This window comes from Phyllobates terribilis, unplaced genomic scaffold (genome assembly GCF_046119375.1).
Source record: "Phyllobates terribilis strain yellow unplaced genomic scaffold, ASM4611937v1 Scaffold_710__1_contigs__length_769263, whole genome shotgun sequence".
Taxonomy (NCBI): domain Eukaryota; kingdom Metazoa; phylum Chordata; class Amphibia; order Anura; family Dendrobatidae; genus Phyllobates; species Phyllobates terribilis.
Genome location: NW_027363470.1, coordinates 208,291 through 223,590, shown reverse-complemented (window position 1 = coordinate 223,590; position 15,300 = coordinate 208,291). Strand labels below are relative to the sequence as shown.

At 42.6% G+C, this 15,300-nt stretch overlaps 8 non-coding genes across 8 annotated transcripts; all 8 read right to left on the bottom strand.

Moving 5' to 3' along the window:
- Positions 1–458: 458 nt before the first annotated feature.
- Positions 459–649, bottom strand: LOC141236731 (U2 spliceosomal RNA). Its single transcript, XR_012302378.1, has one exon. It is a non-coding gene; the product is annotated as a U2 spliceosomal RNA (small nuclear RNA).
- Positions 650–7,039: 6,390 nt separating this feature from the next.
- On the bottom strand, positions 7,040–7,230 carry LOC141236768 (U2 spliceosomal RNA). Its single transcript, XR_012302403.1, has one exon. It is a non-coding gene; the product is annotated as a U2 spliceosomal RNA (small nuclear RNA).
- A 1,115-nt stretch (positions 7,231–8,345) lies between these two features.
- LOC141236756 (U2 spliceosomal RNA) lies at positions 8,346–8,536 on the bottom strand. Its single transcript, XR_012302393.1, has one exon. It is a non-coding gene; the product is annotated as a U2 spliceosomal RNA (small nuclear RNA).
- A 1,115-nt stretch (positions 8,537–9,651) lies between these two features.
- LOC141236744 (U2 spliceosomal RNA) lies at positions 9,652–9,842 on the bottom strand. The gene has a single exon (XR_012302386.1). It is a non-coding gene; the product is annotated as a U2 spliceosomal RNA (small nuclear RNA).
- A 1,115-nt stretch (positions 9,843–10,957) lies between these two features.
- Positions 10,958–11,148, bottom strand: LOC141236733 (U2 spliceosomal RNA). The gene has a single exon (XR_012302379.1). It is a non-coding gene; the product is annotated as a U2 spliceosomal RNA (small nuclear RNA).
- A 1,118-nt stretch (positions 11,149–12,266) lies between these two features.
- Positions 12,267–12,457, bottom strand: LOC141236722 (U2 spliceosomal RNA). Its single transcript, XR_012302370.1, has one exon. It is a non-coding gene; the product is annotated as a U2 spliceosomal RNA (small nuclear RNA).
- A 1,115-nt stretch (positions 12,458–13,572) lies between these two features.
- On the bottom strand, positions 13,573–13,763 carry LOC141236710 (U2 spliceosomal RNA). Its single transcript, XR_012302360.1, has one exon. It is a non-coding gene; the product is annotated as a U2 spliceosomal RNA (small nuclear RNA).
- Positions 13,764–14,878: 1,115 nt separating this feature from the next.
- LOC141236698 (U2 spliceosomal RNA) lies at positions 14,879–15,069 on the bottom strand. Its single transcript, XR_012302348.1, has one exon. It is a non-coding gene; the product is annotated as a U2 spliceosomal RNA (small nuclear RNA).
- Between the last annotated feature and the right edge of the window lie 231 nt (positions 15,070–15,300).

The window sequence follows — 15,300 nt, the reverse complement described above, 5'->3', positions numbered from 1 at the left end:
AGAAATTTTAAGCGCAGCAGAGTAACCAGCGCACATACCTGTTAGCTCAGGTGAGTTTAAAAGGCTGCTGTTGATAACAAGGGCATTTGCTAAATAGATGGTGTGTGTGCAACAATATACTGAAAGGTCAATTATATTGTGCAGCTTATCTCACCACCTGTAGTTATTTAGGTGAAAGCTCCAAAATGCTTGCCTAATATGTCTGTTTATCCAAAAGGAAGTAAAAAGGGAGAGCTAGAAAGATAGCATTGCATCACATTACATGGCAATGCAATGCACAGTTGCTGAAGTTGAACCAAAATGAGCTTGTAATCTGGCTTCTGCAACTTTGAACATGAAAAATCCAATGAGGAGAAGAAAAGCAAAGCCAAAGAGTCCATCCCAAAATCCGACAAACAAGCAAAATGAACAAAAAACATTGAATTCAATTCTTTCTGATTTTAGAAACTGCATTAAAGAAGGGGTGCACCGGTCCTGGAGATACTGCAATACCAGGTCAATGCGTGGAGTGGACAGAGCAAGCTCTTTTTCCATCTCCCTGTTCTAAAAATCCATTTAATATATGGTCCCCAGATAGGGGACGTATCAGATATTAAACTGATAAGAACAGATTTTTTTTTTTTAATTTGGCTATCCCCTGCAGAGGGATAAAACCGTTTATTAAAACTTTAACAAATTACAAGCATAATTAAACAAATACCAAACGTTAAAAGACAAATGAAATTTACAAAACAAAAAAATACAAAGATTTTAAATAATTAGGTTCCATTGGTCAACAAGCCATTTTTTGGAAATATGTACATTCTTCTTTTTGTCAATTAAATAATAAGTATACATTTCACATAAACATAAACTTAAAACATCATTCACTGATAAAACATCTTGTTTAAAAATAGCAATGTTGCGCGCTTTCCAGAGAGATGACTTGGCGCAATTCACTGTCTTCCAAGCCATTGTGTACTGGTCCATTGTGGGGCATTCCATAAGTCCGTATAGCACAGTTTTATATGTAAAGTCCTTGAGGTCTGCCACCCTTTCCAGTAGGGGGAGCAGTCTTCTCCAGAAATCCTTTGCAAAATTACATGTCCATAATAGATGTTCCACCGTTTCCTCGTCTTGGCATCCGGTTCTTGGGCAGATGGCAGACCTCACAAATCCTCTTCTGTATTGGAATGCCCGGCAAGGAAGACAGCGGTGCATGCAACTCCAAGCCAGATCTCTCTGTTCATTAAAAAGATAAAAAACGTTAATCATTTTCCAGATAGACATAGATTTGTCATCATCATATCTGTCAACATTACATATTTCCTCACTTTTACGTATTTCTTTAATTAGTTTCTTACTATTTCTTAATTCCTCTATTTTCTTAGTCCCTAAATTAAAATCGGACACTATTTTCCTTAAAATCTCATAATGCGTCGACAAATTAAAAGCATGGGGCACAGATATATTAACTTCATACCATCCAAACTTTCTCATAAAAAATCCTGTATTAAAACGCATAAAAAAGGACCAATAGTGATTCTTAAAAAGGGCATTAAAACAGTAAACGAACAGATGGATTAAAAGAAACCTATTAAAATCTGGAAAATCTTTACCACCTTTTACTTTTGATTTCATCACGATTTCTCTTTTCAGCTTTTCCATTTTTGAATTCCAAAAGAAGGTAAAACAGGTTTTGGTTATCTTTTTTAAAACATTAACAGGCGGGGGGAAAACCATGCTAAGATACAATAAAAGAGGTAAAATCACCATCTTTAAAACCAATACTTTACCCTCCATTGTAAGTCTCCTCATGTTCCACATACATATTTTCGTATTTACTTTCTGTGTAACTGTTTCCCAACTATTATAACCATCATTATTTTCAGTGAATGATATACCTAAAATGGAAATGGATTCGGAGACATTAATTGGTACATCACGTAAAATCATCCCCCCAACACTTAAAATGTTACACTTATTAAAATTGATTTTAAAACCAGAAGCTAGACAAAAGGATTGCACTTGATGGAGAGTGGCCGTAAGTGATGGTGCATCTGTACACAAGACCGCCACGTCATCCATGTAGCCTACAACCTTGGCCTCCAAACCACCGCTTCCAGGCAGAGGGACACCGCATATCTGTTTATTTTGGCGTATTGCACATAACATTGGTTCCAGTGCACAGATAAACAGTAGGGGGGACAGAGGGCATCCCTGTTTCACCCCTGACCGTAAAAATACCTCTTGTGTCTTAAAACCATTCACTAAAATCTTACTTGTACAATCCTTGTAAAATGCTTTAAGCGATAGTAAAAACCCTTCTGGTATGCCCATTTTCTCTAAAACTTTAAAAAGATAAAAGTGTGAGACACGGTCAAATGCTTTTTCAAAATCAATAGATAAAATCGCCATTTTCCCCTTTCTGTCTTTTACATCCTCAATACAGTCTTTCACTAAATTCAGATTGTCCCATATACTGCGCCCCGGCACCCCACACACTTGATTAGAATGAATAACTTTGCTGATGACTTCTTTTAGACGATTTGCACAAATTTTAGCCATTATTTTATAGTCACAATTTAAAAGTGTTATTGGTCTCCAGTTTTCTAATTTTGATTTATCACCTTTTTTGTATAGGAGGGAGACTTCACCTTTCTTCCAGGAATTTAATAAAACCTTATTATTAAAAACCTCAGTAAACAAATAAAACAAATCATCTTTTAAAATATCATAAAAACATACATAAAATTCTATTGGGATGCCATCAGGACCAGGGACCTTTCCAGTTTTAAAACTTTTAATAGTTTTTAACACTTCTTGTTCCGTTAAAACTTGGGATAAAAACTCTTGGGATGCGGTATCTAAAACAGCTGTTAGTCCTTGCAGTGAATCATCCATTAATTTATTATCTATATTTTTTCCATTAAAAAGATTAGAAAAAAAAACCTCAACTTTACCCAGCATATTTTTTATATTATTCTCACCATCTATATGGTCAATTATCACTTTTTCTTTTTTATTTTTCCTAAAAAAATATCTGGAACACTTTTCATTTTCTTCTATATGTTGTACTCTAGAACGAAAAATGATCTCGTTTCCTTTTTGTTCTAGCCATTTTGAAATCTCTTCTTTTAAGTTTGAAATATCAAGTTGTACATCTATCCCATTGTCTCTGAGCTTAAATAATGTTTGTAGGCGGGTATTTAAAATTCTATATTCTTCATATTTTTCTTTGGCTCTACATATACTCTTTTTAATAAAAAAGTCTTTTATTTTTACTTTCATTCTATCCCACCATACACTCATAGTCTCATTTGTTTTTTTCCCTTTTCTACATTTCCTATAAAACTCAATAAAATCTGATAAAATCTGCGGGTCGGTTAAAAGGGATACGTTCATTTTCCAGCTTTTCTTACCACATTTTTTGTTGTCATTTACTTTTATGGTAAAGGATAAAAGTTTATGGTCTGAAAATATATTAGCTAAAACTTCACATTTGGCAGGTATTGTTTTATCTGAACCAAAAATACAATCAATCCTAGAGCTACAATTAGCATTGCTCCAAGTGAAACCGGCGTCCTCTGGGCTGTCACTATGACACTCTTTATATATGTCTATCAATTTAGCATCTTTGACTATATCATGTAGCATACCTGAGGTTTTATCGTAGTTCCTGCTTACAGAGCTGGAGCGCCGGTTTTCACCTTTTAAAACACAATTAAAATCCCCTGCTAAGATAAAAGGTTCAGAGTTATTAATAAATAATGGTAAAAGATCAAGCATTTCGGCTCTTTCATTTTTCTCTGGGGATCCATAAAAATTTAAAAACTGCCATCTAATACCATCAATAAAAGCTTTCACTAATAAAATACGACCTGGTAAAATTTCCTGAATAAAATCAATTAAAACGTTCCCTTTAAAAAGTATGGCTACACCCGCTGATCCTGCAGCATTCGATCCGGACCAGACAGATGGCCCACACTTCCACTCATCTTTATATTTTTGATATGACATTTCATGTGGGATATTACATTCTTGCAGAAAAAATACAGATGCAGTAAAACACGTAAAAAAATTAAAAAGAGCAGTTCTTCTCGTGTTAGATTTTATGCCTCTCACGTTGAGGGAAATACCTTTCAGTTCAGCCATCATTAGAAAATGTAGAAATTTTAATTAGGTAACTAAGAGCAACGGATTTACCTGTCCGATGAACCTGATCAGACCACTGGGCTTGCGCCTCCCTCCTCATCTGATAGTATCGTCACGAGAGTCTCCGTGGAGGAGGAAAGATTACCACATTTATATAAACCCGACGCTACACTGGCATAGCTCGGAGGGCTGGCTGGCAGAACCCGCTGGGTCTCCATTGGCTGGCCATGCAGTTCCTCATCAGGTGGGTCCCCGAGGGGTTCCGCCGCCCCTGTTTGACCTGTAGAAGGTCGTCCTATAGGTGGAGGTTGCGCACAAGGCAGAGCCTCTGACTCTTCAGAGGCAGCAAGATCCCGGTCCCCACCTGTAGCAGCGGAGACCGAAACCCCTGAGGGTCCAGCGTCCACGTCCCCTTCTGGAGAAGTGTCCATCTGTTCACCTCCTGCTGCCTCCTCCGAACCACCCTTTTTCTTTTTCTTAGGACCCACCTTTATCCACTCAGCGCCCTCAGCACTAGGAGACCCAGACTGGGCATGGGCTTCTGTGTCGGCCTTTTGCCGGTCCCTTTTGACCTTACCAGTAGTGCCCTTCTGCTCCTTCTCAGCCCTCCTTTTGGACTCCCGCAGGTCCTGCAGCCAGGTTTTGGGATTTGGTATTTTACCTGTCATAGACTCTGGAGACACTTCACTATTTGGTACGCCCTTATTGTCTCCAGAGGCTCCAGGTTGTTGTTCCTCCTCCTGAGGGGTGGTCTGATCTTTTGGTCCTTGGTCGGACGTCTTGGACTTCCCCTTTTGCTCATCTTCCCGAAATCTGTGAGGGCAAGAAAAATAAAAGTGACCTGGAGTCTGGCAAAAACTGCATTTCTTTTCCTTAGGGCATTCTTTTGTCTCATGTTCTTCACTAGCACAATTTCTACATGATACATGACAGTTTTCTTTTGAATGACCATAGCGCCCACAATTTCTGCAATATACTGGCATCCCAGAAAAGAAGAAATCCCCATTTGTTTGCCCAATTTTGAAACGGGCAGGGGGGAGCCGTATACCACCTGGTGTATTTGGATCTCTTGTACACTTCACAAGGAATTTCCACTTAGATGTCCATATGTTATATTCGTTTAATATCTTCCCAATACATTTAACACTTTTAAAATAAATTGCTAGAAATGACATTACTTCTGGAGCAGAAACAAAGGGCGAAAATATTTTTACAATAACCAGTCTTACCTCATCCAGGACGTGCTCAACAATTTGTATCCCTTTCAAAACAGGACTATTTTCAACTTTTTTTAACTTTTCTAGTACATCTCTAAAAATACCTTCTCCGGTGAATGTGATGTCATAGTCACCTCTTCTGGGATAATCCTGGATGGAGAGAATTTCATTCCTTTGTACGCCAAGAATGTTCCTGAGCACGTCCTGGACTACATACCCTAATTTCCTCATATCCGAGCCACCCGCCGTGAAGTGAACTCGGATAGAGTTTTTTAGCCTCGCATAAAGAGGCACGAGGTTAGGGTCAACCTCCATGGAAAAACGCAACAAGGTTGCAAATTGCAGCCGCTTGCAATCTGCGCTCCCAGTGTTCTTGCAGCGAAAAACACCTGGAAGCTGGGGGATCGCAACTCGTTACCCTGGGACTAAGCCCTCTCCCTAATAGCAGCAAGCAGGCTAAGTCCACCAAAGTGGACGATCCTGCCAGGCCAAGGAGAGGGGTACCCGAGTGCCCTTCAACCACAATCTCCTGCAATAAAGCACTTGATCTTAGCCAAAAGGCCGAGAAGCGATAACCAGAATTGGTTTCAAACTACGGAGCCACCCAAGGATCCTGAAAAGTCCATTTGTGGAGATGAGCTCCTGGACTCCCGTTAAGAAGACATGTTGTCAACCTCTAGATCCCTTACATGCCTGCACTTTTCGGCTTGCTGCTGCTGCAATCCACGCGTTTTAGATCTGCATAACTCCACCTCTTTAAACACAGCACCTTCACCCCCTGCTGTTCCCACCCGCCTCAACACCGTTGGAAGGGAGGAGAACCAATTAAGGCGGGGGGTGGGGTGGAACGAGCAGCTGTCTACCCTTAGCAGGAGGGCTCCTGATTACATACCTCTCCTGCTGCTGCTGCTGCTGGCTGTCCAGCAGCAGACTGAAGGTGGCTGCTGCTGTGCACAGGTATATAAAGGCTCAGAGCCTATTATGACACGCGCAGCCAGCGTTCCATTGCCACATTCCATCTACTGCAGGCAGGATACCTGGCTGGCTGAATGTCGCTGAGAAGCTCACAGAGACCGCCATAAGCAACAGTTTAACAGAATGCCACAGACTAATCAACCAAACTTTTTGGGTTGGGTTCTCTTTTATAGTCTGCAGGCATTAAATGAAAGAAGTCAGTGTTCCAGCAGAAGGAGACAACGTTTCAGAAAAGGCATTGTAGCAAACCAAAAAAGAAATTTTAAGCGCAGCAGAGTAACCAGCGCACATACCTGTTAGCTCAGGTGAGTTTAAAAGGCTGCTGTTGATAACAAGGGCATTTGCTAAATAGATGGTGTGTGTGCAACAATATACTGAAAGGTCAATTATATTGTGCAGCTTATCTCACCACCTGTAGTTATTTAGGTGAAAGCTCCAAAATGCTTGCCTAATATGTCTGTTTATCCAAAAGGAAGTAAAAAGGGAGAGCTAGAAAGATAGCATTGCATCACATTACATGGCAATGCAATGCACAGTTGCTGAAGTTGAACCAAAATGAGCTTGTAATCTGGCTTCTGCAACTTTGAACATGAAAAATCCAATGAGGAGAAGAAAAGCAAAGCCAAAGAGTCCATCCCAAAATCCGACAAACAAGCAAAATGAACAAAAAACATTGAATTCAATTCTTTCTGATTTTAGAAACTGCATTAAAGAAGGGGTGCACCGGTCCTGGAGATACTGCAATACCAGGTCAATGCGTGGAGTGGACAGAGCAAGCTCTTTTTCCATCTCCCTGTTCTAAAAATCCATTTAATATATGGTCCCCAGATAGGGGACGTATCAGATATTAAACTGATAAGAACAGATACTACACTTGATCTTAGCCAAAAGGCCGAGAAGCGATAACCAGAATTGGTTTCAAACTACGGAGCCACCCAAGGATCCTGAAAAGTCCATTTGTGGAGATGAGCTCCTGGACTCCCGTTAAGAAGACATGTTGTCAACCTCTAGATCCCTTACATGCCTGCACTTTTCGGCTTGCTGCTGCTGCAATCCACGCGTTTTAGATCTGCATAACTCCACCTCTTTAAACACAGCACCTTCACCCCCTGCTGTTCCCACCCGCCTCAACACCGTTGGAAGGGAGGAGAACCAATTAAGGCGGGGGGTGGGGTGGAACGAGCAGCTGTCTACCCTTAGCAGGAGGGCTCCTGATTACATACCTCTCCTGCTGCTGCTGCTGCTGGCTGTCCAGCAGCAGACTGAAGGTGGCTGCTGCTGTGCACAGGTATATAAAGGCTCAGAGCCTATTATGACACGCGCAGCCAGCGTTCCATTGCCACATTCCATCTACTGCAGGCAGGATACCTGGCTGGCTGAATGTCGCTGAGAAGCTCACAGAGACCGCCATAAGCAACAGTTTAACAGAATGCCACAGACTAATCAACCAAACTTTTTGGGTTGGGTTCTCTTTTATAGTCTGCAGGCATTAAATGAAAGAAGTCAGTGTTCCAGCAGAAGGAGACAACGTTTCAGAAAAGGCATTGTAGCAAACCAAAAAAGAAATTTTAAGCGCAGCAGAGTAACCAGCGCACATACCTGTTAGCTCAGGTGAGTTTAAAAGGCTGCTGTTGATAACAAGGGCATTTGCTAAATAGATGGTGTGTGTGCAACAATATACTGAAAGGTCAATTATATTGTGCAGCTTATCTCACCACCTGTAGTTATTTAGGTGAAAGCTCCAAAATGCTTGCCTAATATGTCTGTTTATCCAAAAGGAAGTAAAAAGGGAGAGCTAGAAAGATAGCATTGCATCACATTACATGGCAATGCAATGCACAGTTGCTGAAGTTGAACCAAAATGAGCTTGTAATCTGGCTTCTGCAACTTTGAACATGAAAAATCCAATGAGGAGAAGAAAAGCAAAGCCAAAGAGTCCATCCCAAAATCCGACAAACAAGCAAAATGAACAAAAAACATTGAATTCAATTCTTTCTGATTTTAGAAACTGCATTAAAGAAGGGGTGCACCGGTCCTGGAGATACTGCAATACCAGGTCAATGCGTGGAGTGGACAGAGCAAGCTCTTTTTCCATCTCCCTGTTCTAAAAATCCATTTAATATATGGTCCCCAGATAGGGGACGTATCAGATATTAAACTGATAAGAACAGATACTACACTTGATCTTAGCCAAAAGGCCGAGAAGCGATAACCAGAATTGGTTTCAAACTACGGAGCCACCCAAGGATCCTGAAAAGTCCATTTGTGGAGATGAGCTCCTGGACTCCCGTTAAGAAGACATGTTGTCAACCTCTAGATCCCTTACATGCCTGCACTTTTCGGCTTGCTGCTGCTGCAATCCACGCGTTTTAGATCTGCATAACTCCACCTCTTTAAACACAGCACCTTCACCCCCTGCTGTTCCCACCCGCCTCAACACCGTTGGAAGGGAGGAGAACCAATTAAGGCGGGGGGTGGGGTGGAACGAGCAGCTGTCTACCCTTAGCAGGAGGGCTCCTGATTACATACCTCTCCTGCTGCTGCTGCTGCTGGCTGTCCAGCAGCAGACTGAAGGTGGCTGCTGCTGTGCACAGGTATATAAAGGCTCAGAGCCTATTATGACACGCGCAGCCAGCGTTCCATTGCCACATTCCATCTACTGCAGGCAGGATACCTGGCTGGCTGAATGTCGCTGAGAAGCTCACAGAGACCGCCATAAGCAACAGTTTAACAGAATGCCACAGACTAATCAACCAAACTTTTTGGGTTGGGTTCTCTTTTATAGTCTGCAGGCATTAAATGAAAGAAGTCAGTGTTCCAGCAGAAGGAGACAACGTTTCAGAAAAGGCATTGTAGCAAACCAAAAAAGAAATTTTAAGCGCAGCAGAGTAACCAGCGCACATACCTGTTAGCTCAGGTGAGTTTAAAAGGCTGCTGTTGATAACAAGGGCATTTGCTAAATAGATGGTGTGTGTGCAACAATATACTGAAAGGTCAATTATATTGTGCAGCTTATCTCACCACCTGTAGTTATTTAGGTGAAAGCTCCAAAATGCTTGCCTAATATGTCTGTTTATCCAAAAGGAAGTAAAAAGGGAGAGCTAGAAAGATAGCATTGCATCACATTACATGGCAATGCAATGCACAGTTGCTGAAGTTGAACCAAAATGAGCTTGTAATCTGGCTTCTGCAACTTTGAACATGAAAAATCCAATGAGGAGAAGAAAAGCAAAGCCAAAGAGTCCATCCCAAAATCCGACAAACAAGCAAAATGAACAAAAAACATTGAATTCAATTCTTTCTGATTTTAGAAACTGCATTAAAGAAGGGGTGCACCGGTCCTGGAGATACTGCAATACCAGGTCAATGCGTGGAGTGGACAGAGCAAGCTCTTTTTCCATCTCCCTGTTCTAAAAATCCATTTAATATATGGTCCCCAGATAGGGGACGTATCAGATATTAAACTGATAAGAACAGATACTACACTTGATCTTAGCCAAAAGGCCGAGAAGCGATAACCAGAATTGGTTTCAAACTACGGAGCCACCCAAGGATCCTGAAAAGTCCATTTGTGGAGATGAGCTCCTGGACTCCCGTTAAGAAGACATGTTGTCAACCTCTAGATCCCTTACATGCCTGCACTTTTCGGCTTGCTGCTGCTGCAATCCACGCGTTTTAGATCTGCATAACTCCACCTCTTTAAACACAGCACCTTCACCCCCTGCTGTTCCCACCCGCCTCAACACCGTTGGAAGGGAGGAGAACCAATTAAGGCGGGGGGTGGGGTGGAACGAGCAGCTGTCTACCCTTAGCAGGAGGGCTCCTGATTACATACCTCTCCTGCTGCTGCTGCTGCTGGCTGTCCAGCAGCAGACTGAAGGTGGCTGCTGCTGTGCACAGGTATATAAAGGCTCAGAGCCTATTATGACACGCGCAGCCAGCGTTCCATTGCCACATTCCATCTACTGCAGGCAGGATACCTGGCTGGCTGAATGTCGCTGAGAAGCTCACAGAGACCGCCATAAGCAACAGTTTAACAGAATGCCACAGACTAATCAACCAAACTTTTTGGGTTGGGTTCTCTTTTATAGTCTGCAGGCATTAAATGAAAGAAGTCAGTGTTCCAGCAGAAGGAGACAACGTTTCAGAAAAGGCATTGTAGCAAACCAAAAAAGAAATTTTAAGCGCAGCAGAGTAACCAGCGCACATACCTGTTAGCTCAGGTGAGTTTAAAAGGCTGCTGTTGATAACAAGGGCATTTGCTAAATAGATGGTGTGTGTGCAACAATATACTGAAAGGTCAATTATATTGTGCAGCTTATCTCACCACCTGTAGTTATTTAGGTGAAAGCTCCAAAATGCTTGCCTAATATGTCTGTTTATCCAAAAGGAAGTAAAAAGGGAGAGCTAGAAAGATAGCATTGCATCACATTACATGGCAATGCAATGCACAGTTGCTGAAGTTGAACCAAAATGAGCTTGTAATCTGGCTTCTGCAACTTTGAACATGAAAAATCCAATGAGGAGAAGAAAAGCAAAGCCAAAGAGTCCATCCCAAAATCCGACAAACAAGCAAAATGAACAAAAAACATTGAATTCAATTCTTTCTGATTTTAGAAACTGCATTAAAGAAGGGGTGCACCGGTCCTGGAGATACTGCAATACCAGGTCAATGCGTGGAGTGGACAGAGCAAGCTCTTTTTCCATCTCCCTGTTCTAAAAATCCATTTAATATATGGTCCCCAGATAGGGGACGTATCAGATATTAAACTGATAAGAACAGATACTACACTTGATCTTAGCCAAAAGGCCGAGAAGCGATAACCAGAATTGGTTTCAAACTACGGAGCCACCCAAGGATCCTGAAAAGTCCATTTGTGGAGATGAGCTCCTGGACTCCCGTTAAGAAGACATGTTGTCAACCTCTAGATCCCTTACATGCCTGCACTTTTCGGCTTGCTGCTGCTGCAATCCACGCGTTTTAGATCTGCATAACTCCACCTCTTTAAACACAGCACCTTCACCCCCTGCTGTTCCCACCCGCCTCAACACCGTTGGAAGGGAGGAGAACCAATTAAGGCGGGGGGTGGGGTGGAACGAGCAGCTGTCTACCCTTAGCAGGAGGGCTCCTGATTACATACCTCTCCTGCTGCTGCTGCTGCTGCTGGCTGTCCAGCAGCAGACTGAAGGTGGCTGCTGCTGTGCACAGGTATATAAAGGCTCAGAGCCTATTATGACACGCGCAGCCAGCGTTCCATTGCCACATTCCATCTACTGCAGGCAGGATACCTGGCTGGCTGAATGTCGCTGAGAAGCTCACAGAGACCGCCATAAGCAACAGTTTAACAGAATGCCACAGACTAATCAACCAAACTTTTTGGGTTGGGTTCTCTTTTATAGTCTGCAGGCATTAAATGAAAGAAGTCAGTGTTCCAGCAGAAGGAGACAACGTTTCAGAAAAGGCATTGTAGCAAACCAAAAAAGAAATTTTAAGCGCAGCAGAGTAACCAGCGCACATACCTGTTAGCTCAGGTGAGTTTAAAAGGCTGCTGTTGATAACAAGGGCATTTGCTAAATAGATGGTGTGTGTGCAACAATATACTGAAAGGTCAATTATATTGTGCAGCTTATCTCACCACCTGTAGTTATTTAGGTGAAAGCTCCAAAATGCTTGCCTAATATGTCTGTTTATCCAAAAGGAAGTAAAAAGGGAGAGCTAGAAAGATAGCATTGCATCACATTACATGGCAATGCAATGCACAGTTGCTGAAGTTGAACCAAAATGAGCTTGTAATCTGGCTTCTGCAACTTTGAACATGAAAAATCCAATGAGGAGAAGAAAAGCAAAGCCAAAGAGTCCATCCCAAAATCCGACAAACAAGCAAAATGAACAAAAAACATTGAATTCAATTCTTTCTGATTTTAGAAACTGCATTAAAGAAGGGGTGCACCGGTCCTGGAGATACTGCAATACCAGGTCAATGCGTGGAGTGGACAGAGCAAGCTCTTTTTCCATCTCCCTGTTCTAAAAATCCATTTAATATATGGTCCCCAGATAGGGGACGTATCAGATATTAAACTGATAAGAACAGATACTACACTTGATCTTAGCCAAAAGGCCGAGAAGCGATAACCAGAATTGGTTTCAAACTACGGAGCCACCCAAGGATCCTGAAAAGTCCATTTGTGGAGATGAGCTCCTGGACTCCCGTTAAGAAGACATGTTGTCAACCTCTAGATCCCTTACATGCCTGCACTTTTCGGCTTGCTGCTGCTGCAATCCACGCGTTTTAGATCTGCATAACTCCACCTCTTTAAACACAGCACCTTCACCCCCTGCTGTTCCCACCCGCCTCAACACCGTTGGAAGGGAGGAGAACCAATTAAGGCGGGGGGTGGGGTGGAACGAGCAGCTGTCTACCCTTAGCAGGAGGGCTCCTGATTACATACCTCTCCTGCTGCTGCTGCTGCTGGCTGTCCAGCAGCAGACTGAAGGTGGCTGCTGCTGTGCACAGGTATATAAAGGCTCAGAGCCTATTATGACACGCGCAGCCAGCGTTCCATTGCCACATTCCATCTACTGCAGGCAGGATACCTGGCTGGCTGAATGTCGCTGAGAAGCTCACAGAGACCGCCATAAGCAACAGTTTAACAGAATGCCACAGACTAATCAACCAAACTTTTTGGGTTGGGTTCTCTTTTATAGTCTGCAGGCATTAAATGAAAGAAGTCAGTGTTCCAGCAGAAGGAGACAACGTTTCAGAAAAGGCATTGTAGCAAACCAAAAAAGAAATTTTAAGCGCAGCAGAGTAACCAGCGCACATACCTGTTAGCTCAGGTGAGTTTAAAAGGCTGCTGTTGATAACAAGGGCATTTGCTAAATAGATGGTGTGTGTGCAACAATATACTGAAAGGTCAATTATATTGTGCAGCTTATCTCACCACCTGTAGTTATTTAGGTGAAAGCTCCAAAATGCTTGCCTAATATGTCTGTTTATCCAAAAGGAAGTAAAAAGGGAGAGCTAGAAAGATAGCATTGCATCACATTACATGGCAATGCAATGCACAGTTGCTGAAGTTGAACCAAAATGAGCTTGTAATCTGGCTTCTGCAACTTTGAACATGAAAAATCCAATGAGGAGAAGAAAAGCAAAGCCAAAGAGTCCATCCCAAAATCCGACAAACAAGCAAAATGAACAAAAAACATTGAATTCAATTCTTTCTGATTTTAGAAACTGCATTAAAGAAGGGGTGCACCGGTCCTGGAGATACTGCAATACCAGGTCAATGCGTGGAGTGGACAGAGCAAGCTCTTTTTCCATCTCCCTGTTCTAAAAATCCATTTAATATATGGTCCCCAGATAGGGGACGTATCAGATATTAAACTGATAAGAACAGATACTACACTTGATCTTAGCCAAAAGGCCGAGAAGCGATAACCAGAATTGGTTTCAAACTACGGAGCCACCCAAGGATCCTGAAAAGTCCATTTGTGGAGATGAGCTCCTGGACTCCCGTTAAGAAGACATGTTGTCAACCTCTAGATCCCTTACATGCCTGCACTTTTCGGCTTGCTGCTGCTGCAATCCACGCGTTTTAGATCTGCATAACTCCACCTCTTTAAACACAGCACCTTCACCCCCTGCTGTTCCCACCCGCCTCAACACCGTTGGAAGGGAGGAGAACCAATTAAGGCGGGGGGTGGGGTGGAACGAGCAGCTGTCTACCCTTAGCAGGAGGGCTCCTGATTACATACCTCTCCTGCTGCTGCTGCTGCTGGCTGTCCAGCAGCAGACTGAAGGTGGCTGCTGCTGTGCACAGGTATATAAAGGCTCAGAGCCTATTATGACACGCGCAGCCAGCGTTCCATTGCCACATTCCATCTACTGCAGGCAGGATACCTGGCTGGCTGAATGTCGCTGAGAAGCTCACAGAGACCGCCATAAGCAACAGTTTAACAGAATGCCACAGACTAATCAACCAAACTTTTTGGGTTGGGTTCTCTTTTATAGTCTGCAGGCATTAAATGAAAGAAGTCAGTGTTCCAGCAGAAGGAGACAACGTTTCAGAAAAGGCATTGTAGCAAACCAAAAAAGAAATTTTAAGCGCAGCAGAGTAACCAGCGCACATACCTGTTAGCTCAGGTGAGTTTAAAAGGCTGCTGTTGATAACAAGGGCATTTGCTAAATAGATGGTGTGTGTGCAACAATATACTGAAAGGTCAATTATATTGTGCAGCTTATCTCACCACCTGTAGTTATTTAGGTGAAAGCTCCAAAATGCTTGCCTAATATGTCTGTTTATCCAAAAGGAAGTAAAAAGGGAGAGCTAGAAAGATAGCATTGCATCACATTACATGGCAATGCAATGCACAGTTGCTGAAGTTGAACCAAAATGAGCTTGTAATCTGGCTTCTGCAACTTTGAACATGAAAAATCCAATGAGGAGAAGAAAAGCAAAGCCAAAGAGTCCATCCCAAAATCCGACAAACAAGCAAAATGAACAAAAAACATTGAATTCAATTCTTTCTGATTTTAGAAACTGCATTAAAGAAGGGGTGCACCGGTCCTGGAGATACTGCAATACCAGGTCAATGCGTGGAGTGGACAGAGCAAGCTCTTTTTCCATCTCCCTGTTCTAAAAATCCATTTAATATATGGTCCCCAGATAGGGGACGTATCAGATATTAAACTGATAAGAACAGATACTACACTTGATCTTAGCCAAAAGGCCGAGAAGCGATAACCAGAATTGGTTTCAAACTACGGAGCCACCCAAGGATCCTGAAAAGTCCATTTGTGGAGATGAGCTCCTGGACTCCCGTTAAGAAGACATGTTGTCAACCTCTAGATCCCTTACATGCCTGCACTTTTCGGCTTGCTGCTGCTGCAATCCACGCGTTTTAGATCTGCATAACTCCACCTCTTTAAACACAGCACCTTCACCCCCTGCTGTTCCCACCCGCCTCAACACT